This window comes from Dicentrarchus labrax, unplaced genomic scaffold, assembly GCF_905237075.1.
Source record: "Dicentrarchus labrax unplaced genomic scaffold, dlabrax2021, whole genome shotgun sequence".
Taxonomy (NCBI): Eukaryota; Metazoa; Chordata; class Actinopteri; family Moronidae; genus Dicentrarchus; species Dicentrarchus labrax.
The window spans coordinates 5,710,131-5,735,090 of NW_026136710.1; positions in this window are offsets into that span (position 1 = coordinate 5,710,131).

A 24,960-nucleotide genomic window follows, 5' to 3' on the forward strand; every position below is an offset into this window, starting at 1 on the left:
CCCAACTGCTTCCTCTGCAGACTTTGTGAGCCTATAACATCACACTTTTTCCTCCTTTGCTCCTGAAGAACAACAGTCACACTTCCTACAGCCGCTATAGGGCTTTGCTTTTAATTAGCTGGGTAGCACATGAATCAATTATTTTTTTCCTCAAAATATAAAAAATGCAAACTCAAGGTTGAAACCCCTCTGTCCTGGTGTACCTGCAGTTCTGTCAAAACTACAATGTTAAGCAGTCAATCAATACCACCAAGTGCTGCAGTTTGGTGAATAAGCAGGGTCACCAGATATTATTTTGCAATTAAATTAAAAAAAGTTTTTTTACTGCAGTTCACCTTAGGCCGCCACAAAAAATAACTTTTGTTATTGGGCAGATACTGATACAGGGCTGATACTGTCCTTTTTCTTGGGAGGAATGTAGAGATGGGAAAGATTTCCGTGTTTACGACATGCAAGTGTTCACATCTTTGGACTAGTCAAGACAGTGGAAGACTGAAGAGCTTGTTGTGTGGTTTAAAAACTGAGTGCACTGACAGCGTAACATTTTGGTGACATGGTGCATCCTCTTTGTTTTTTCAGGCACTGCTGTAGTGTAATGTACGTGAGGTCACAGATAGGCTACAGTAGGTACTGTACTGGAACGCATAATTCAACTACTGTGCTTGAAAGCATAAATAGACAGATGACATGTAGTGTAGTGTGCTTACTACTATAAAGGAAAGAAAAAGCATTATCTACCCAAATCAACAACACTGAAAAAAAGCTAACATGTGCTAAGATTAATACATACAAAGATGTAGTGGTGAATCAAAAAAAAAGTGGAGTAAAGGGCATGTCATAGCATATCTGTATCCTAATCTACAGATTTAGTTTTCTGCACTTCCGAGTGGAAATACAATATACAGTATTTCCAACAGAATACATTATTTAAGGATTCAGCTGTGCCTCAAATAAAAAATTTACATTGATTTCGGAGATTAGATCTTTGGAACATGTGCCTGTTTATAATGTGCCACAGTGGAAAGAAAAAGAAGCACTTGGGAGTGTGAAGATCTGCAGACGGATGTGTGAAAACTGAGACAATTCACAGAGGACTAACACAGGAAATGAGCTGACGGGATGTACAAGAAACTAATGTTTGGCTGCTTTTCGATTAGTTCCCACTTCCCTGAATGCTATGGTGCAAATTTAATTTCGGAAAAGCAATGGGTTTAGGTTTTAATGGGCACCAGACCATGGATGTTATTTGGTAGCTTTTTAGCTCAGTTTTTTCCCACATTTTTCCCAACACCTGTAATCACTACAGTACATTTGCCCTTCTCCCATGCTCTAGGGACACAGAGAAACTGGTCTTATCTCAAAGAAAGGAGTACATTAATGTGCAACATAGCTTGGAGCCAATGTCTCCACTGAAACCTCGGACGACCCCAGACAGGAAATTGGCAGCACCTTTTTATGGCCTCATCTAGATCGGGCTTTATTCCAAAGGCAATACTCTCAGAACATTCTCAAAAACATTTTATAAAGCAGCCACTGCATTTAATTGATACAGGTTTCTTCCACAAGTCAAAATAAAGTAGCTCACATCCAATATACCTACAAAAACAGTACAAACTGTTTGAAAAGACTCAGGTACAGGTGCAAGCTCAGTGACTTTGTTGACTCCACGGATATGCCTGCATTATTCTTGTAGCATCTGTTTTTTTCTTCTTAGCACCATTCAAAGACTAACAAAGCGGAATGAGCACAAAAGGCATTTTTGCCACAATCAGGCTCATGCAAAGTAGAACAATCATAAATTTCTCTTTTTGCCTCATTTCTTCCTTTCATTTCGTCCCCTTTTATCAGCAACACAGAAATCCTGGAACCTACATTTCCTCTTCCCATTAATAGACGCCAGCACTGCTCCATATGCAAATTCATAACAAAAGAGCTTTGGATAATCTAAATTGCCCATTTATTATGAGATTTCTCACATGATAGCATAGGGCGAATTGTTCAAATTCTGAAACAGAGCAGCAGATGCAAGTTCCTGTTTCATTCTCCAACTATCTCTGTCCTGCTTGAAAAGACAGTGTTTTAAGATTCTACAACAAGTAAATGGCAAATCTTCAGAATGACAGAAATCAAGCCTCACTAGTCTTTTACTCTCTGTGGAGTCATCTCACTGTCAGCTGTACTGGGTATGGATTTCTGAGTCAGGGGCCTGGAACGACATAATGATATATACACAAAGCAGCTGACAAACAAAGAATGATGGTGAGACAAGGTCATGTTTTCTGTCTGGAAATAGGACATCTCTGTCTCTTTACACAGAGAAAAAGGGCCCTGAACATGGTTGGTTATACTGATTGTCTGTCTCAGCTGGGAGACTGTATCTTGGAGCAGGGCAGAGCTTTGCACTGTATTTTACAAGGATATTAATCAAGGGTGGGTTAGTAATAAATGTCAGATTTGTCGCAGTTGGATGAGTGAAGGTGATCAAAGTGGGTGGTCACTGCAAAGCACAAATACTATAATGAAATAGATTGTGAAATTCATAAAGCAACAAGCCCAACAACTTTTAACTTTGTAGGGACCCACTGCTCATTACATTAATTCCCTGCTGTCTGACCTTAAAGCACCTGCAAACTTGGCTACACATTTTAAGTTTTAAATATGCATGTCTACATAAGCAATCAAAGTTAAGAAAAAAATATCTTTAGCTGTTATTTATTAAAGCCCCTGAAATTCATTCTAAACTCTATTTATTTCTCCATAATGTTAAAAAATTCATGATTTAATATGCAACAATCAAAGTATTATTTATTAAGTATTTATTAAGTATTGAAAAATAACATTTAAAAAATTCAACAGCTGTTTTTTCCTCCTGCCCCCATTACTCTAGATGATCAACAGACCTCATTGTGAGCAATTTGCATTAGAGTTACTTTTTAATAAAAATATTTTGTATTTTGCATAAACTTATCCTTTATACACATCTTACCTCAAACGTTATCCTTTCCTTGGCCAATACCTACCTTCAACACCCCAGTTGAGACAGAAACCAACAGATCAAGGTAAATGCAACTGCGGTGAAAACTAATTATGCCTAATTGTATTTATGATTAGAGTTTCCATATCAGCTTGTGTGTTGTTTGCACTGATTATATTCAAGGTTTAAGTTCATGGAGCAGACAGTGCAATTGAAGTTGTGGTTGATTATGTAGCATTCTTTAGCTTTTCTTGTAGATGCTGTGCTCCAACACCAATTTTACATATCAAAGTAGCAGGCTACTATTGCATATGCAGGCTTGGGGAGTAACAAAATGCATGAACACCGTTACATACACGTGATGAATCAAATTTCTCTACTTCATGCAGCATGGAGAGAAGACCTCATCATGGTTGATTAACTACGCATTGTCAGTCTGATAATGTAGGAGTGTAATGAGAAATCAGTGGAGTACTTTTTTAACAGAAATGTCTCTCACAATCGACTTAATTGTTTTCTCAGAAAGAGGCTGTTTCACAACCATCATCTGTAACACATGACGGTAGTGATAAATCCTGAGATTCATTTAAAGAAAGTAACAAAAGTATAAGTCCAAGTAAACCCACACGTATGCACTGGTGAAGTACATGTGAGCTTGCAAATGTACCTGTAAAATGGAGGGGGAAGTACAGACAATAAATATTCTTACACCTTCTGCACATATCCAAGGATCATCCATCTTCTTTGTTAGATATACTGGCTCCCTCCCACTACTTCTCTGTCTTCATCTCCTCCCCTCTGAGCTCTCACCATATCCACTAATTAATCAGGTCATTCATTTTATCCCAGAATCATGAATTATGAATTTCTTTTTTTCCTTATTTCTTTCTTCGAACATGCTCTTTTTCACACACCAACTACACTGGGAGAGAGACCATTCTGTGTATATCCAAAGAATATCTACTTTAACACTAGTCCTGCAGCAGAAGTCATGTTTTATATGTTCACTATTACAAAGTGAGGTCAACACACCCAATCTCATTTGTTTGTTCTATTTCATTTTCAAGGAGGCACATTTCCTCTCCACATCAGCTGGGAAATAGGAGAGAAGCAGCAGGAGAGAAAGAGTAGGTGGGGGTTGGGGATCTGATCAAAAGCATGGCGTCTTATACAGCACATGAAGCTGTTTCATCATCTCTTGATCCTCTTCTGACACCTCATATGATGGGGTGTTGGATCTGGGGGAGGTGTGTGTGCGTGTATGTGTGTATGTACAATAACGGTGGATGGTTGAGATGATAATGCTGAGCCCATACAAATGTCAATTCCCTTGGTGATCTTTAACACCGTGGTTTCCTGGAGGTATTTCTGTCTCATGGCAGTGTTTTGATTTGTTTCATATGACTGGAGTTGTCTGCCTCTAAAAGCCAACATTACAATAAAGCACAAGCTATAGCTAAGTGAAACTTAAACTTAAAGTATTATGATTAAGATTTTTAATTAAATCAACCCCCATTTTGATATTATTTACTATACAATTCAGCATTTTATCTGCAATAGCCATTGTATAATCAACTCTTTACAGTAGTTTTTATTGTTGGTGGTGGAGTCCACTATTGCCACAGTGGAATCAAATTGATATAAATATTGACTAAGAAAACACAGACCTGTCTGTGCCTCTAGAATAACTCAATCATTTTAAACTCATCAAGAAAGACAACACATTTGCAATTTAAATAGCTTTACAATGAGTTCCATGTAGCTGGAGCTAAGAACATGAAGTCAATACTTTAAATTCAGTTTGAAAAGAATAACAAAAATAAAATAAAATAAGTTTTTGTCCATCAAACAGGAAGAAAATAGGACTGCAGGTCCAGAATTGTGTGATGGATAAATAGAGATTGAAATAGACTGGGGCGTATGACTACAGGTTGAATCCCAATTAGCAGAATTGGGCAGCCACAAAAGAGGTTTGGATATCGGAACTTTCTTATGTGAAGTAAAATGAGACAGGAGAGCACCAAAGAGTCCAATTATCTGTGTCCAAATTGCATGCGCTTTTGAACGTGTACCTTGACTGGTAAACTTGCACTGCACAGTTGAGGATTTGGCCTTCTAGGCTCACCCCAGGATAGCAGCTACAGTGTGCAAATGTAAATTTAATTCACTTGACATTATACTCTCTGTCAAAAAACGGTATAGTCAACATATATATGACAATGTTTTTCAAGTACTGTACGCTATTTTCTTCAGCTAAACGTCTTTAAAACCAATTCAAGCTCCTCTAGAAGAACTCAAAAGTATTACTTTTCTTTTATAGATTTTTTTCATAGATTTTTCATATTGTTTTGATGCTGTGAAAAGGGATATATCTGACACCAAGTCTCCATTCTTCATAAAGGCAAAAACATTTTTTGTCAGCTATTTTAGGCTATGCTAATTTAATGAACAAATGATCAGTTTTGTAGTATTCCCTTAAGCGGCCGGCATTTATGTAATATGTCAAGAACTTTATTTTACTGTACATTACATCTGTATAAAATGGTCTGAAAACCTTACTCAATTTAAGATAGAAGCACATTATTTGTACCTTAATAGCTCTATACAGTGTCTAATGCAGCCTTTAACCAAGTTGTTAAAATGAAAGAGAAAGTTATATAGTGGGGCATAACTCAATTCTACGTGTTTATTGCAGGAGTACTTACTATAAAAGGTATAATTTAATTCCATCTATGTTAAAATGTTATTTACTTTTTACATAATTATAGAAGCAGAACCTGTGAACTCCATAAAAAAGCCATTCACGTGTTTACTGCTGTGTTAATTGTTTTGACTCTGGCTTGGACCATCAAGCTCCACACAACTTTCGCAGCAGCGAGGCTTTTATCCATAACTAAATGAAGGGATCAGATATCACCACTTTCTCTGCCTTTCACTGGAGTTTAGATGGTTTTATTGATTACTTTTAGAGTAATAAAAAGGTTGAGCCAGCTTATATTACAGAGCTTTTAAGAGAGCTTGTAACTGATTATGTATGGAGACATTCATCTTACATCTCCAGAAAAAAAACTCTCACAAAGTCGACATTACAAACCATGATAATTGAAAAAATTACAATGTGAAATATGATTGGTGCATGTAATCTAATTATGACAGTGTTATTCATTGTTATTAGCTTTGAAGCTAAAAGTGGGGTCAAGTGTCACCCGTCACCAACAATTTTATTTGCATGCATTTGCAGCAATTTAGTATTTCACCATAAAGTTGGTGGACTTGAAAGAGACAGATTATGATCCAAATTGATGCAGCAGAGGACAAGATGTCCTTTCATTTCCTAGTATGAGTCAAGCTCTAAAAATCTTACATTTCCCATTCCCTTTCATTATACCTTCCTACCAGTCTAATGCGTGCATTTTTATGCCAGTTTTCTGTTTAAACAAGACTAAGAGTCTGAAACCCTGGTAGCTCTGTGAGGCTGGACACTGTGTTGAGTTAAATGCTAGGAGAATGTCAACATGTTCACAACTGCTGTGTTTTCATCTAAATGTATTATGACAATTTAACTGAACTTCGGTTAAATCGGCAAAGGAAAATGCGAATGAAGACTTGTTCTTAGTTTTTTCACTAACCTTTTCAATTCTATACTTCAAAATGTGCAAAAAAAATATGTTGATAATGGAAATAATAATAATGAAGAATGAATGAATAATGTTACCCTGTTCACCATCTTAGTTTGCCATGTTAGCATGCTAACATTTGCTTATTAATATTGCTAATTGGCTAAGTAGAGTATTTTGTAATACAACAAAGTATTGGACAAGTTTGACCTGATGATGGCGACAGATTAAAAGTAATGAATTCATCAAGGTAATTACAATTCATTTTTAGGGGGACATTGCACTGATCAAATAGTTGAAGACATTTCATTCAAAACCACAAATGTCAGCCTGATGGTGCTAGAGGAAAAGTCAGGGATCACCAAAGTCATTAAGATTCTTCCTCTTGATACCATCTGTCCAACCAATAGTTGTGGTGGCACAGGAAAAGTCAGGCGAAGATAATGGGATTCAACCTCTGGGGACCCTGAATGTCTGTGAAAAATATAATTGCAATCCATCCAATAGTTATTGAGTCTGGACCAACCGCTAGACTGACATTGCTATTGCTGAAAATACGTATGATTCAAATCGATGCAGCAGAGGACAAGAATTGTATCAAAATGTACAGTGGAGGTCAGAAGGAAAGCATCTGCATAATACACAAATTGTAGAGAGCTTTCTAAATCTCCCAGATGAATTATGTCATCATTAGAGTTATTTTCTCAGACTTTAGAAAACAACTCTGATGATGTCATCAGAGTTGTTTTCGAAGCTCCCTCCAGGGACACACACAGGATACTGTCATTCCAGTCTGAGTCGTACCCTGAGGGACATGTAATCTGACCTTCAAATCTGATCAGGCAATTCTAATGTTGCTAAGATTTCTGTACTAAAAACATATCCAGATTTCATTACATGGTTTCCATTGTGACTTTTTTTTAAATCCATAATATTGTTATTATTAGGCTTCCTCTTTATGTCATTCAATTTATTTTACAGTGATTATAAATATGTTGGAGCATGTAGTCTTCGCCTGCAATGTATCATGATGCTATAACATGAAGTGTTAGGGTTTAATGCCTGAACACATTTTCATATTACATAGCAATGTCAGCAAATGCAAAGTAATAGGATCATAATTGTCCCTATATTTTACAATGGGGTGTCAAATCTGCTGCTCACCTCTCCATCAGGATGGAACAGTGAGCATCTTCATTTCTAATAGCTGTGAATGATTCACTCCCAACATAAGAAAGTCTATTTTCGGAATAACAAGGGGGAGGGGGGAAGAATCAGAGATTCTTCTCCCAGTTATTGAATAATTTACAGACCTTGCCAGTGTACTCATTAAGGCTCTACAGTAGGCAGACAATGAAGGGGGTGGGTGGGGGGATGCTGTCAAATGGAGAGGGAGAGAAGAAGAGGGATCGGCTATTTGGTAAGACTGTCGTGAGGAGAGGGGAAGGAGAGTGAGCAAGGGGGATGTTAAATACATGAGAAGAAAGAAAACGGGAACAGAAAATACTGGCATATCAAGGGAGCTAGAAGGAAAAAAATAGTTTCTGTCAGTGTCATGATTAAAAGATTTATGGGAGCTGGAGGGGAGGGGGGCTGACTCTTCCCACAGCCACTCTTCCTTTTGTCTTCTTTGAACTTGGGATGTGTCGACAGGCTAAGGGAGTTTGGTTAAACCCGACTGATCGCAGATATGAGGTGCCGCTTGGTCTTTGAATTAGCAGGTCCCAGAACACACTCAGAGGGGAAGGGAGGAGAGAGGAGACAGAGAAAGATGGAGTGGGTGAGCGGTGAGGGAGTAGAGGCACGAGGGACCAGAGGGTGGTTGAGGAAAAAGGTGCAACAGAGAAGGGTGGAGTCAGAGTATGAATGAATAGATAGATAGATAGATAGATAGATAGATAGATAGATAGATAGATAGATAGATAGATAGATAGATAGATAGATAGACAGACAGACAGACAGGTAGATAGATAGATAGATAGATGAGGAGTTGGTGGTGGTGTGGGTGGGTGAGAAAAGCTTTTACTGGAAGATCATGATGTGTTATCCCATGATCCTCTCTTGTCTCTTGTAGCACTATTCTCTGCTATTTACCAGGCTTGGCAGACTATAAAACGTTTCAGTATACTGCCTTTAATGTTGGAGTACTGTCATTAGCCAAGTCCACATAAAAGGGCAGATGAAATGCCAACACTCTTGGCCCAAATTACCTCTGAGAGTTTACTGTTAATGTGTCTGTTGCTGCTCTAGTCTCACACAAGGCGTTCAGTGTGTCATAAGAGGATTTTACATATCCCCCCCCCCTTCTTCTTCTTCTTCTCCTACTCCAGTAGCTCTGTGTTCATGCTCTGTTCCACAGCTCAGCATATATACTGTAAAATATGAAGCACCCAGATCATGACAAACCACCATTCTCTGTGTGTATCCCTGAATATTTCATAAATGGCACACAGCAGATGTTGTTGTAAAGCGCATCAATATTTGATGCACTCTCTGTCTCCGTTTCTGATATTTTGTATTCCGGTGACATTGGCGACGGCATTCATGTTAGCCTAACAGCCACTGTGGTTTAGTCTATTATGAAGCATTAGGTTTGAGTCGTGTTCTGCTTGCTGGTTAATGGAGAAAACAAGTCACAACATTGTGCGAACGTTAGCGGGATGATCAGTGTGCCTGTTTGCAGGTGGCTAATTAGCAAGGCATGATTTTTTTCCCCGATCCCTCATTCCAGCGTGTCATAATTCTCAATGAGTTCCTTTTAACTACACCCTAACAGTGTTGATTAATTTCATCAGAAATTACAGTGGAGGTTGCAAGGAAAGCATTTGCATAATACACAAATTGTAGAGCGCATTTTGAGTCACCCAGATGAATGGATTCAAGTTGGCAGAGCGAATGGCTATGAATGAACATGAGGTACGATTGAAACATATTTCCAAATGTCAAACTATTCACATTTTCTCAGCCTGTCTGGGAATGATGCATAAACTATATTTGTCAACACTATCACATATGCCCTGGCATGTTCTAATGCCACACACTGCTTGTTTTGGATTAATACAGATTAGGAAAGAGGGGGAAAAACCCAATATAATCTGGATTACCAGCAGCCTCATCCCCTCTGGCCATGGCAATTCCCTGGAAAGTCAAAAGCCTGTGTGCAATGGCATTTTCTTTGACCCATTTGCAGCAGTGGTGGTATTGCAGGATGAAATATGGAATATGAATGAGTGCCTCCTCCCACAAGAGCTTCCATTAGAGATCACTTAAGGGGCCCTGGTCCATTATTGAGAGGTTGCAGGGGGTGTGAAGCGGCTCTCTTTGAAGTCAGAAGTGGTGGTGAAGTACATGCATTAGTTGGAGTATGGCATCTCTGTATCATTATGATCAATGTGTACGTAAAAATGGCAATGGCTTACAATAACTATCATTAACTAATTAGATTTTTGTATGTTACATTAAATTGGATACCCTGAGTCTGGCGCATAGATAGAAAGACAGAGAGACGGCTCGACAGATACAGGTACATACTGTAAAACATGAATTAATAATATAACTAATTTAAATATTGTCTGTGAAAAGGATTGTAACTCTGCTGTCCTGATATGTGCATCTCTGCTCTGAACACATTGTCTGGCCTTACCCCTCTCCCCCACACATGAGTCAAACTGGCAGCCCTTTCTCATGGGAGGAGCTGTTACATAGCATCTAAGAGGTTATTAAGGCTAGTGTGTCTGGGGGAGGATGAGCTGAAACTGCAATGACGACCAGAAGGCAGCAGCAAAATGGCCTCTTTTGACAAGGCGCTGTTCCTCTTAGAGTACAGCAAATCTAGCTTCAGGTGCATTGTGCTCCATAATAGTTGTAACCAATAAGCTTGTAGTTTGTGGTGTGTGTGTGTGTGTGTGTGTGTGTGGTTGTGCATGATTTACCTCAGGAAAAAAGGGATTTCTGTTCCATATTTGATTTCCATGCCTGTGATCATTACATTTTCTTGTTGGTGGGGAACAGCTTAATCCCTATTTCTGGTGCGCATTTCATTTTGTCTCAGTGAATCAAATATATTAGTTTTCTGACAGAAGATGGTGCAAGCTATGTCTAGGAACATGTTAGAATCTAGATACCACAAAATCCTATGAACTGGACCTTTAAAAGAAAGCAATAAATAAACTATTTTTGTATGTAAGTATTGTAAACTCAAAAGAGAAAAGGTTGTGGGTTTGAACTTTAACTCCCATAATAAATGTCAAACAAAGACAAATCCAACAACAACAAAAAACTAGTACAGGGATGCAGATGCCATATTTTGTCAACATTAAATTGCTGTGCTTAAAGGTCTCATTTATTGCTATGACACTGACAAAGGGGGATTGCTAAACAGAACTCATTACAATCTGTTCTATGTAATATATCAAAAAGTAGATAAAAAGTTTCAATCCCCATCTCAATTTGTTTTTGTGCATGTTTATTTGGGTTTTAAGTGGAAAATGTCTAGTTTGATCCTAAATCGCCCCTCAACCATTGTTTCATCATCCTCCGTTCCAGCTGCAGTAACGCTCACTTCAGCAGGAGAGTGGTACCCTCTGCTCTCATAGCCCTCGGCAAACTGCTTCAATAACATTTTGAACTCCTTTTTGATATAATTGGTTTATAGGATTCTAGTGCTAACATGTCTGCACTTTGCTATACAATCTCAAGAATCTTGATAACTTTCAAGTTTCTGTTCTTCTTCTGGACTAAGAAGACCAACTTGTTCATAGTTCAACATTTTTCCTGAGAGTCACATGAAAGAAATCAACAACACTCTCATGTCTGTAGCCTATGTTAAATATGAAGCTAGAGCCAGGAGAGCGCTTGACAACAAGAGGTCAGCGCTCTCAGCCAAGAAACAGTCCAGCACATAACCACTAGGGCTGGCCCCTAAATGTCGACTTAACTGTTAACAGACTCTTAGTCCACCCACTTTTCATAAGTCGGATAGTTGCAGAAAAAAACGAGCTGCACCATATCAGTGGGATGAAAGTATCAGGGGATTGATGCAACATGGACTTTTTCTCTTGTAACATAGGGAGTCACTTACCAGTGCACTATTGCATATGCTAACTGTACTAGCTGCTGCCACTAGCTAGTTAGCAGTTCTATTAACTCAGAGGACGGGGGGAGTTTGAACACACTGGCGTAGGAACGGAGGACGCAGTGGGGACTACTTAGTTCCTAATTCTTACTTAATTCAGAAAAAAAAGGGGGGGGGGGCAGAGGGGCACTAAAGGCTACTGTTTGTTGTTCACGTTTTCATTAAAAGAAGAATAAAGATTTAAGGTAAATATTCACAGATGGAGCAGGCAGTGCTAGCATCTCGTCTGTATTTATGATTGAGAAGCAGAAGAGGAGGCTGCTGAGCTGAGGAGGCGAATGCAGGCCAGGAGGAGGAGGAGGAGGAGGAGGAGGATAGAAATGTTGCTGAAGTCGTCTGCTGCGTTGGCTGCAGCGGTCTGTGTGACTGTGGGGCACGAGGGGTCTGTGAGCGGACAGGCCGGCCGGCTTGCTAGCTACCCCCGCTGGTTCTTCTGGAGCTTCTCAACTCAAAAGTTAGATTTTTATGTAACTGCCGATATTCGCAATTTTGTGGTGAAATGACGCATGAAAATAGTAAAAAAAAAAAAAAAAACTGGCTAAAGGCTTCTGCCTCGCAGTCCACCGCTTTTTATTTAATTTTTGCTAATGTACATCTGGGCATTTCTCGCATACACAAAATTCTCATACTATACAGTCACACTACATACACACTTTGACATCATACTTAGTTTGAATAGTATGTTAGTAAGTGTTTTTGAATACAGCCTATGTCTCCAGGGATGAAGAGTAATTGAGAGTGATAGCTGTCTCCCCGTGCTTGCAGTCTTTATGCTAAGCTAAGCTAACCAGCTGCTGGCTCTAGCTTCATATTTGTATGCAATATGGATTTCCACTCCCATAAAACTCCCTTTAGGTCAGTTTCAGCTTTGCACAAGTACTCAGCTACTCCGTCTAGTTGAGGCCACATAGTTAACATGAGCTAGATATTTTTTAAGATGAATTAAATGAAAATGACACAGTGTAAAAATATATCATATCATTCAAATAAAATTAGTCATTAAGTCATTCTTGCAAATGTACTAACACTTGAACTTTTTTTTGCCATTAAAGCAAAATAAGGGGCTGTCTCACTGATTTATGTGTAATAATTAGTCAGTGTTATTGGCAAGCAGGTATTGGTACAAGCTCAAGTAATGTATGTGCAGCATCTATAGTGCATATACAGTATATATTACAGTATATACTGTTCTCACATCTTAATTTCAAATACATTTAGATTTTCCTCCTTTCTCTGTAAAATGCAAGCTTCATTTCTGCAAGAGCACTCACAGGGGATCCATACATCAGAGCCTGTGTACTGATGTCCGAATTATGAAGACAGATATTATACAGTTACTTGATTATAGTTGGATGAAGGATGTTGTCAGTTTCCATTTCATGTTTATATCCTAGTAATTTTCAAATTTACAAATAATGAACAGGGCATTTGGAAGAAAAAAAAAAAAATAAAAAAAAACTAAATTTGATCTTGAGCAGTCTGGAGATAATTACTTTCAGCAATATTTATGGTAATGAACTTGTGGTTATGTATAATTCAGTGTCATTTATTTTTTAAATAGAGGTCCAGGGTTGCCCTGTGAGTGACTGTGCTGACATTAAATAATTGCTTTATTAAAAGAGAAAAAAGGATTTAATGATGATAGCTACATAAAGATGTATTATTCATCACAAGACTGTAATTTTCACATATACGAACATGGACTTTATCTTCAGATGTATCTCCAGTACTGATGCACAATGTGGACAGAAAATCACACACTATTACTGTACAAGATGTTCTATCGACTGTAAGACCTCACTATTTGAAATCAATATACTGTCTGCTTGCATGCTACAGTTTTCTATACAGGAAGATGCAGTTGTTGGCCATTAGTCCTAATGTGCAAACAACCAAGTGAAACTAAAAACAATGAGCGAAGATTTTGCTCAGGCAATATGACCTTGCTCTGGAAAAGTTCAATACTCTCTGACTATTTACAACAAAACTTTTAGTACCTGCAGAAGATTTAATAGCTTTGGTTGAATGGATGAACAAGACTAAGAGTCTACAGCTATGCTAGTGGCTCTGTGAGGCTGTGTACAGCAGTGCTTTTGTGTCCTAGTATGCTTACATTTGCTAATTAGCTCTAGGACAGCTAAGGCTAATAAGAATGCAATTTATTTTTCTGATATTTAGTCATTTAGTCAACCAAAGTATAGGACAAGTTAAGGAAATAAAGTTATTACGATTCACACAACATTCTGGTGAGAGCATGAACGTCTGAAACAACTGTCATGGCAATCAATCACACCCTCATGGTGGTGCTAGAAAAAAAAGAGTCTCATCCTCTGGAGACCATGTTGGACCATGACCAAGTTTTGTACAACATTTCATGGCAATCCATCATATAGCTGTAGAGATATTTAAGGTCCTAAAATGCATGCTAACAAACTATAGCTCATTTGCTAATTTTGACAAGATGTGTCTAATCTCACATCAGCTTACATTTTGAAAGCAAATGCCTCTTGCTAACCTGCGATGAACAAATGCGATGGAAAATCAAATAGTCAATCAATTTATGAAAAGAATAAATAAAAAAACTGCACAAGCAACAGAAGGGCACCTTGTGGTTTGAGTTAAATTGCTACATTCTTGCAACATATTGAAGAAATAAACTTTTCTTAGGGAAGCTGACAGCTGGAGAGCAGTTTAATTAATAAGACCACTCACAGTTTCAGTTTGTCCCTTATCATATCACAAACTGTACAGTACAAATTAACCAGCACAGCCTGTGGACAAATCTGTGTGACACCTCCAGAAGGCGCGGCATAATTGGAGCAAAGACAATGTTGAATTGATTCCAGTAGTGTCTTGGTTTCGTAACCTTTCATCAGTTGGAGACAATTTTTACATCGATACTCTGGGAGAAACCTGTATATAATTGATTATGTTCTGTGATAGCATCTGTTGATCCAAGGTCAGTTTCAGTGGCTTTGTTTTTCACAAACATCTCTCTGAAACTGCACCCCACATTATTAATACTGTACATACAAAAAACATATTCAAAAGTTATATGTTTTAAAAATGTAGGTCAGATGATTCTCAAACACACACACACACACACACACACACACACACACACACATTCACCATGTAGACCTTTTTAAGATTCTCTTAGCTGATGTGCCCAGTGAAAACCACTGAAACAAAAGAAAAAAAACTTTTCCACCATTTCCTTTTACATTTTTAATATGCAGTTTGTTTTCCCTTTCTTCTGAATTGTTCACAGTTTCTGAAATTATACATTATTTTCAAAATTCTTAGTACAAAAGATAAACAAAAGCGAAATGGTAAATTCTCAAGCAATACATATTTGTCAGTGTCTGTCTGATTAAACAAGACTTTGAGCCCTTCTCGTGGCTCTGTAAGGGGTGAGGCTGTACTTCAGCCAGTTCTCAGTATTAATTATTTTGACTTCCTTGTTCACTTCTTCAACTTCCCCTTGCTTGGATAAGTCTGCCTTTATTGACTGGTTTTTACCCTTGCCTGTTTTTTGGACTTAAATAAATGAGAACTATAACTCTTTGTGTTGTGCACTAGAATTCAAGTTTAATTGGTTGGCATGCTAATTAGCACTAAACAACACCAAAATTGGCAGCATCACCAAAATGACATGAATGGGGACAGGAATGTGTGTACCATGAATAGAACTACTGGAATCCATCCAGTAGTTGTGGAGATAGATAGCCAAAATGGTGGACACACTGACCGACCACCATAGCAATTCCTATAGAGCCACACAGCTAACGTTGCTAACAATGCACACACACACACACACACACACCATTAAAATGAATAGATTTTACAATTTGGACACACATTTGGTACATTGTATGAATTCCATTGCTTATTACAAGGCCTAAATCAATTTCAGCTCCACAAAAGATTATCACACTGTCAAAGACTTTATGGTGCAGTTAGCCAAGTGCATGGTGGACTACGTGCCGTTATATCCCTCTCCACTGCCATGATCCGGAATATGAATAGGTAAGGTTTACATAATGGATGTTAGTACACACTTTAGCATTTAAACCAGTGTCAATATTGTGACTTGACTCTGAATTGGCCTGCAGCTGGTGTTGTTGTCTGCCTGCACTGTTCAAGAATGTTTGCCCCTCAAGTCTCTATGACCCTGATAGCACTTTTGTTCTGCACAATTTCCACATAGATTAAAATACTGTGAAACCTCAGTTTACTCTGCTACATGTAGTTGTTATGCATTCAACTGCACATATTTTAATGAGTACAGTAGCATTATGTAGAAGTTGAGTGAAATTGCACTCAATCGACCCCCTTATATTATGTTATTACAGCTTAACCTGTGTTTTTCGCTGAGAGTCAGGCTGTGTCAGTTTGGCTGAGTGATATTTTACCATAAATAGCAATGATACAATGTATTGCTTAGTGTTTTGTTTTGCAGTCTTCTGAATAAAAAGCAGAAACATTGGATTTTGGATTCATGTTTTGGTATTTGATTTTGTGGGCACATTTTCTTCCACACTGGTAGCTCAGTATAAGGTGCATAGTAAAACCTGAGTTATTACCCTGGCGTTTATTACTGGTATAATCCCATGTGTGACTCTCATCTGTCCTTTTAACAGATTAAGACAGATTTAAAAGTTCCATTTGGAGTTTTCATTGTAAACAAAGAAAGTTTTGATTACACTTGCTTCACACCAAAACAGATTTAAGTTTCCCCTGAAGGTGTAATAAAACATTTCCAAAGCCTTTTCCTGAATATTTAAAAAGTTCATTGTTTACTCTTCCTCTCCTCTTTTATTGCTGTATTGCTAGCTTTTACAGCACATAACCAACAAAAGTTTACTGCAGAAATGGATTTTACGTCACCCCCATGCCTGTGATGAGCATGTGTGTCCTTGTGCACATAATAGTAAAGCTCGGTGCAAACAATAAACGCACCACCTCATCAAAGCATTACTATACAGCGCAACTAGAGGTCAAAAACTCCACAGGGTGCCTTAAACAGACCCAGAAAATTGAAAAAGGTTGTCAAAGCTACAGTAATATGGGCCGGTAGATCAAAAGCACAGCACAAGTGCATCTTTCTTAACTTGCTTTTGGCCCAGTTCAATTAAACTGAATGCTTAGCGGGTAGAAAATAGCAGCAATTCATAACTGGAGAGCAGAGGATTTGTTTGGGTTGGGTTGACGAAATGGGGTGTTGTCTCCTCTCTGACGTATCTATATTGCCTATATGGATGAAAATGGTATTTGCCATGTGGATGAAACAAAGGCTCCTGCCTCTATTTGTTTCAAGCCGAGCCGATGTTTTGTAGGATGCTCAGCTGAGCAGGAAGGCTCAGTCAGCAGGGTTCTCCTGGTGCTCCTCTCAGCCGCCTCGCCTTTCGTCTCTGCTGCCTACCAGACTGACACCTAAAGTGGCACTAATTGGCATGGGCTCTGACAGCTATCCAGTGTGCCTGCGAAACTTTTAATGACACGCCTTACACCCAGCAGCATCCAGACTGTCTTCCCTGTTACGGGAAGCCTGTAAAAATATACTCAAGCTGTGCATCCTCACTGGCAGTATGTTCCCTCTTGCTTTCCCTTTCTTTTTGCTCTTTATTTCTCCCTTTCGCACAAATACAGACACACTAGCCTACACTAACACACACTCACTACCGTAATGTAACCCATCGAAGCACAGATGGGTGCTGTCTGGCATGAGATGACGCATAGACCTAATCATTTATTTTGCTAACTTCTGGGCCGAAAATGAATTATGCATGTATGAAGGGGACTAAAATATAGCACATGCTTATGAAATGTAATAAAACTCGCATGCAATTTAATGTGTATTACCTCTTTTTTCGTGTGTGTATGGACCATAAAGCCTAATCTATCTTTATATTCCTTTTAAAGTCGTAATCCATATTTTAAGGTTCCTTTCTTGAAAGGATTTCTGCACAGTAGAAGAGAATACCCCATTTATCTTCTGGAATATTATATTTAAAAGAAGTTGCTCTGTAAATGCAGATAGCATTCATCATTAATCATGTGCAGGCTTACTTAGGCATGCATGTACCAGCATATTAACACACAAACAAGGATACCTGGGTACCAACACAAATACTGTACATGCTCAAGTACATACAAGTGGAAACACAGAGAAGGCAAATATAGAAGGAGACAGACTTGGCCTAATTATTTCTCTCTCTTTCTTCCTCTGTCAGTTTCCTTCTCTAATACTCCCGTCGCCTTTAATCTAGCTTTCATACTCCCACATTCTCAATATCACCCTCAAAGTGTTAGCACTCTGCAGCACTCTCCCTGTGTCAGTCACTTAAGCCTCTCACAGCTACTCACACTTTTCTCTTCTTCGTCTGACACACAGACAGTGAAGCAGAAAGCAAAGTTTTGGGCTAGAGATTAAATCCAGTCAGCAAAAGGCTAAGGATGGTATCTCAAACATTTCCTATTCCCTCCCTCCCCACGGACAACAGCACAAGATCTGTCTGACATACGCCGTAGCATTTCTGCACATTGGGAATGAGTTTCTATTTACTTATGCTCTGCTATATATGAGGGTACATATCATTTCAGCTCATGAGATGGGGTATTGTTGCAGGAGAGGGAGACAGGAATAACCACTGCCGGGGAAATGGAAAAGAGAGAGAGAGAGAGAGAGCGAGAGAGAAAGAGCAATAATACAAGAGGGAGAGAAGAGAGGGTGATGGAGGAGAAACAGGAGGTCCTCAATCCACCACAGGTGCTTAAATTACCTCCTTCCTCTCACAGCTGGCCTTGGTTCAATCTGCAACAAATAAGAGCTGCTGGAAATTGTGAGGTAACACCATTTCTCTTTCTCTCGCCCTCTCTCTCTCTCTCTCTCCCTGGTCTTTACATTAAGCCTGCTCCGTGGCATTACTACCATGAAGTCCCTGAAGAAGGGAACGGGAGGTAAAGAGCTCTCTCAGCAGGGTCACCTTGTGGCCGCTTTGTGTCAGCTGGTGGTAAACAGGCCATGTTGCTGTATGTGAGGAGTCCAGCTAGCAATAGGGGTTGGCAGTGGTGGAATAAGCATTCTGGTCTTTTAGTACCAATAGAAATGAAAAATTTGCTTTTTTGTCCTGCATTTATCTTACAAATATATTTTAAAAACCTTACAAGTATTGAAAGTAATTGCAATTCAGATAAAGGGCCCCTGTTAGTCTGATATTGTTGTTTACTATTGTTATTGATGCATCAACATTTTAATGATTTAAGTGATGGTGGTCATGCTAATTTGGACTATTTTATAAAATGTTGGATATCTTAATTTATAGCACTGCATTGTATGTTTCATGCGTCTTAATCTTAATCAGCACATTAACTATGGGTCATGTAAAAGTACGTCTTAATTGGACTTGAGTCAATTTATTTGGTTTCGTTCCATCACTGAGAACAAATATATATTATAAATTGTCATTTGATGCATTCCTAACACCAACATTCATTCCTCCACCCTTGCAAACTGAGGTGCAGGTTTCTCTCTTAAGGATGAGGCTAGTGTTATTCTATACAATTCTTATTGTCAACAAATCACAAAAAGACCAAATATAATGCTTTAGTCTGTCTCCCAGTACTTTCCAACTTTTCTACCCTGTCTGTGGTATCTAAACCACATGTGTTCCCTATAAGAATATATAACAAGTAAAACACAAAATATGTAGTTTAATTTTTAAAAAAGGCATGGTATTTCCTAAAACCTGGGCACTATGTAAGACAAACAGGATAAAAACTGTGTATTTGTTGGGAACTGTTTTCATCTCTGGATTAATATGCAGAAGTGAATAACATTTTTTAAAGCTGGTTTAAAAATGTTTAGTTCAAAGTCAGCTCATGTGAATATATTAAGATATTAAGTTGAGTCAACTACTGCCACTCATTACAGTTGGCTCTTATTTTACATTGCTACATTTTCTCAGTTTGAAGAATCACCTCTTTATTCGACTGAAAGATTTTACAGCTGTTGCTTCTGTAGGAGATAACTTATGAAGACAACAATTTTTAAGCAATTCACACTGGGATGTTTGCAAATATACTAATTATGTTTCATTAGAAAACTTAATTTGATGAGTTCAATTAACTTTCAGCAGTACATTCAGTGCTCAAACTGAAATTGAAAACCGAAAACAAGAAACTTTGTATTGTTGTTGAATAACTTTTAATCAACTTTGAAATTAATACAACCCATATATTTCCAGGAGCAGGCTGATGAGTGTAGTATTGACTCAAAATAAGCTGCATGTTAATTGTAATGAAGGAACGTGTCTCCCAGTGCAACAGTGTGGGTCATTGATGTGTTTTCGAACAACAATGAAGGATGTATCAGGATTTGGTTACACAGGCAAGTACTTGGTAGTAGGATCAATTCATTCATGAGATTTATTGAATACAGTAAATACAGAATATTGCCAGCCTTATTCTTTAACTGTGATCTATAGCTCAGCCTTTCGTGAACTCATGGCTGTTTTACATTTATGTCAAATGAGTACATTTTTTGTGTATGCTAAAACTGGTGAACACTGCATTTCTTTTAGATTACTGCTCATCATTGTGGTGTATTTTCTTCAGAAATTGCAATGTGTCGTTGACAGTTCTCTTGAAATATACTCTGTTTTGTCGAAATCCCATGTATTGATATAACATCATTATTATGAGCATCATACTCCCTCTGTGAGCGTACCGCAGTCCTGTATTGTAAAATCGATGCTGTAATCCATAAATGCCCATGGTGTAAACAGATTATGAATGCTGTACATCTTACATATACGTCATCTTACATTACGTATCATCATTACGTTCACATCCACTCTGTCCAGTCTGGTATCACCATGAGGTGGAAGGAGATGAGACTCACAGAAGTCTGTAGCTATCCAGAAGTCGTGTTTCTGTCTTCGCCCAACTCAAATTTCAACATCTCTTTGTTTTTCTAAATCTGTCCCCACCGATGCCACAACACACCCAGTATCTCTTTTTCAATCTCTGCTCAGCAAGGGCGAGAAATATTGATTGTCATGGGGTCCTGAGGACTTGGAATTTAATTCAAAAAGTCTTCAGATAAAGCTGCTCCAGAACCTGCATGATTTATTCTGTCTCTGACTTGGCTGTTGCCATTCAGCTCCAACTAGTCCCATACTGTATGTTCATAGAGTTTTGTAGCTGAAGCTAAAATCTAAAAGTTTGGAATCAACAGCTGTTATATGTGTAGAATCTCTTAGTGTGTGCCTGTCCGTGAATTAAAGGGTCTGGGAGCACAGAGACCTTCATCCTCATGACCAACAGTGAAGCTCACAACCTTGGATTCAGATCAAACACTGCAGACTGTGGAAACAAGGCTACAGCCCTCCAGCTCACTCGCCAAAACAACATGCACACATGTCTGCAAACACAGAGGCATGATGTGGGGATAATGTGCACATACACCCAAGTCTCCAACATTGCAAGCACAACACTCTCTGATAAAAGTGAATTTTATATTGCAAAAGATCATTCTAAGGTATTCACTGAGCTGTGAAATGGTCATATTCGACTGAGCAAGCACACAGAAATGCATGCACATTATACACACATACACGCGCTAGCACAAACTGCGTATTTGTATGTATTTGGTAATGACTTAATGCTGGCAAGCTAAGGCCATGTTTCCACCGTCTGCAAGCAGAAAGCGTTTGATCTGACTCCAAGGTTCCAGCAGGCTTTGAGGATGGAGGTCTCCCTCTTCTTGGCCAACCTTTAAAGCCACATGCTCGGTAATTAACATGAAGCACCTTCTACATCACGTCACCTTAGTTGTGGGAAAAATAAAATATATGAAACTAGGGCTGCATCAACATGAGCATCATTATTCCAGTGTTTTCTGGCCTTGCGAGCAAAACACCAATGTTAACAAATGTGACCAGAATGGTAAGCACGGTTTGTTAGCTGTGGTTATTTTGCTTTGTCCCTGTGTACCGTGTCATTATGGCGGGATCAGAATTGCATTTTGTGCTCGAGATGGAACATAATGTGTTTATCTGAGATCGATGGTGAGGCGAGGTTTAATATGCGGTCCCTAGAGTGGGGAGTGCAGTAACGCCACTGGAGGGGAATAAAAATACCGATTTTTTTTTTTTTTTTTGAGAAACAGAGAGGCATGAAAGGGGGAGGAGGGGGAGAAAGGGTGGGAAGAGGAGAGCAAAAAATGCTGAAACCTAAAGAAGGAGAGGGGATGGACATGGAGGAGTAAAGTTTTAAGGTACGCTGTGGAATTAATAGCTAATAGGGGCTATTAAAATGGTGGGAAAGATATACTGTGCAAATATCCCACACTACTTTATATTCCCCAACATATTTTCTAATTCTTGCAGTTGCCTTGTGGCTCAGGTTTTTGCACTGCTGCCTCAAAACAAAAGCATTTTGTTATCTTTTATATTCACTGTGATCCTGAATAAATATAAGTAAAAAAAAAGAATGCAGCTGTCAAAACTGCTTGCCAAAAAGTTTACCATATCAATATTATAAAGTGAAAAAAAGCAATTAATGCAGGTTTAAATGTATAGTTTAAAAGAATAATTAAACATTTTGGGATATATATGTTTACTGTAGGCTATATGCTTTCTAGCTGAGAAGATAGATATCTATCAGTTAACTATGACACTGAAGCCAGACACTGGGAGAGAGGGAAAAGATAGATGAGCTTGGGAGGCAAAAGCAAATCAAGCAAGGACTGTTAGATGTCACTTCCATCTGGAGGTGCCAGTCTGTCAGTGTTCATTAGTCCTCAGTAGACCCCGCCATACCAGCAGACCACCTGCTGGCCAACAAGACAACTCATGTTTAGAGGAGACGCAGAACACAGCCGGGGCTACAGCCGCCAACTCGACATCTTCTCTGTCTGTGTCTTTGAAAAACTATTGAAATTTGGTATAACTGAAGTGGAACTGTCTACATGTACAAAGAAGCACCAGACAGTACTTAGCCTTCATTCAAAATTAAACAGAGAAAAGTGCCACTTTTGTCCACAGCACTGAAAAACATTCTGTAGTATTCAGTCCATAAGACCAGCAAATGAATAATACAGTCATCAAGATTGTTGGGCATTAGTGCATTACTTAGTCATTATATTATTGTGGTTACTTGTCAGTAGTGTGCAGTGTAAGGGTTTCCAATTTGAAATTCAGAAGCTAAATTATATTTAACTTTCACATTTGGGGGTCAGTTTGTTAGATGGCCAGTTAATGTTAGTTTTCTGCGTTCAGTGGACAGACCTGTCCAGGATCTGTTAGTTTTGCACAGGGGCTTGGGCGTCGTAGTTCAATTCACAATACATATATTTTTTATTTAGAGGATGTAGGAACCACACACTTGAGGAAGGGACTTTACATAGACTCTATATGAAGTTTCCGTGGGCTAAGCTAGCTGCTGCTGGATGATCAGTAAATGTCTCCAAACTGCAATTTCTAATTCTACATGTATTACATAAAAGATATGACGCGTGGGTGTGAAGGATTTGGAGTTATTTAAAAGTCCAGTGTGTAGAATTCAGTAGCATCTAGTGGTGAGATCAAAGATTGCAACCAACTGAATACCCCACACCTCACCATCCCCTTTGAAGCGTGCCGGGAAAACTATGGTGGCTGTGAAACAAAAGGCCCTATCTAGAGCCAGAGTTTGATTTGTTGTTCATTCTTGGCTACTGTAGACACATGGCGGTTCAACATAGCGGACAAAAGGCCCCACTCAAGAGGCCCCACTCCATCTGTGGATAAAAATGATTCATTCTAAGGGGAAGAAAACACAACAATTCTGATTTTTATGTATATACACTAATGAAAACCTACCTTTGAATACTATATTCCATTTGCCATATTATGTTGATAGAGTCCCCTAAACCTTACACTAGACCTTTAAAGGTGCCTTTGATGGAACTGAGTAAACATAATGTAGTAACAAGTAATGTAATACATTACTTTTGCTGCTGAGTAATTTGTAAAGTAATGTAATTATATTTAATTGTGTCATGACTAATTGATTACAGTTTTCAAGTAACTGGCCCAGCACTAGTCATCAACACGGTGGTGCAGCGAGTCAATTTATTGACTCTACTTCACCTTCTGTTTGTCATCACTGTCATTGGAGACATTCAAATTCAATTGACTTTCCAAGTAGGCTCAGGATTTATGAACACACAAACATAGAAGGTAAGAGGAGTGCTACTGCTCTCAGCCGTGACCCTGGCCAGTCTTACCACACATACACACACATACACAAAGCTACAATTGGTTATTGATCTCCAGATCATCGTCCCAATGAGGAAAGCTGCTGATGACAGCAAGCACATGCACATGCAGGGTGAGTGTGTAGGCATGAATTTACAAACACATAATTTTCTCAGCAGCATCTTAATCACGTTTCATATTTAATCACACGGCAAACTGCTTTGATTAGAAAATTGGCTGTTTTGACACTGCATGAGCAAGAGAGAGACTCAGAAAGAGAGCTCTGCTGAGGTAAGAAAAATGTATTCCCTGTAATGCAATTTGCTTCCTTACTTCTCTCTCTTTTTCTTTATTTCTCATGTGCATTGTGTCTCGTGTGAGCTTTGGGTGAGAATGGAGCCTTACGATGTTCAAGCTGCCTGCTCCATACTGTGATATTTATATCTACCCAGAGAAGCTTTCTTTTATGGCCTGGAAATCAAAACTGCACATGCAACATCCTGGGTTATTTCTCTTCTAGTGGGAGCTGAGACCTGCCAAACGGCTCTTGTGTGTCTTCAAACAGGGTCGGCTGGCCAGTGGAAAGGCACTGAAACAAGCGAGAATGTGTTCCCCCAGCCTCCTCTCAGTTTGTGTGTTGGCAGGGTACATTAGTAAATGAGCAGTTGACCATTAGTTTCCTCTAAATGGAAAGTAATGGGTCTTCCTGGAATCTACCCAACACTGACCAATTTCTGCCAGTGCTTCAAGCTCTATTTACATACTGTGATTCCTTTGCTCTCCTTTCTTTGTTTTTTGCTTTGTTCATGAAATGAACTGCAGTACAATTATAGAAGAGATAAAATTAGTTTCTTTAATGTTCATTCATAGTATTGAGGCTTTTCAAGGTGCTTATTTTTATCTCAGTGATGATCTGTCCAGGCCACAAACTACTTTATTTCTTCTGTATTTTGCTTTTGTACTGTTTTGATGAGCCGATTTGATGCATTT